The sequence below is a fragment of the Anarrhichthys ocellatus genome, unplaced genomic scaffold, assembly GCF_004355925.1.
Source record: "Anarrhichthys ocellatus isolate YVR2014 unplaced genomic scaffold, GSC_Weel_1.0 scaffold59, whole genome shotgun sequence".
Lineage (NCBI taxonomy): Eukaryota > Metazoa > Chordata > Actinopteri > Perciformes > Anarhichadidae > Anarrhichthys > Anarrhichthys ocellatus.
In genome coordinates this window covers 1039387-1039792 of record NW_022280089.1, presented here as the reverse complement: position 1 = coordinate 1039792, position 406 = coordinate 1039387, and the positions used below count along the sequence as shown (strand labels likewise).

Sequence of the window (406 nt, the reverse complement as noted above, 5' to 3'; positions counted from 1 at the left end):
TTGTATGTAGTGTATATGGTAAGATTGTATGTAGTGTATATGGTAAGCTTGTATGTAGTGTATTATGGCAATATTGTATGTGGTGTATTGTGGTAAGATTGCATGTAGTGTATTATGGCAAGATTGTATGTAGTGTATTATGATAAGATTGCATGTAGTGTATTATGGTACGATTGTATGTGGTGTATTATGGTAAGATTGCATGTAGTGTATTGTGGCAAGATTGTATGTAGTGTATTGTGATAAGATTGCATGTAGTGTATTATGATAAGATTGCATGTAGTGTATTATGGTAAGATTGTATGTAGTGTATTATGGTAAGATTGTATGTGGTGTATTATGTAAGATTGTATGTGGTATATTATGGTAAGATTGCATGTGGTGTATTATGGTAAGATTGTATGTA

At 31.3% G+C, this 406-nt stretch overlaps 1 protein-coding gene across 1 annotated transcript in view; it reads right to left on the bottom strand.

Moving 5' to 3' along the window:
* Positions 1 to 406, bottom strand: part of samsn1b (SAM domain, SH3 domain and nuclear localisation signals 1b) — a 16330-nt gene that overhangs the window by 10949 nt on the left and 4975 nt on the right. The window lies entirely within an intron of this gene.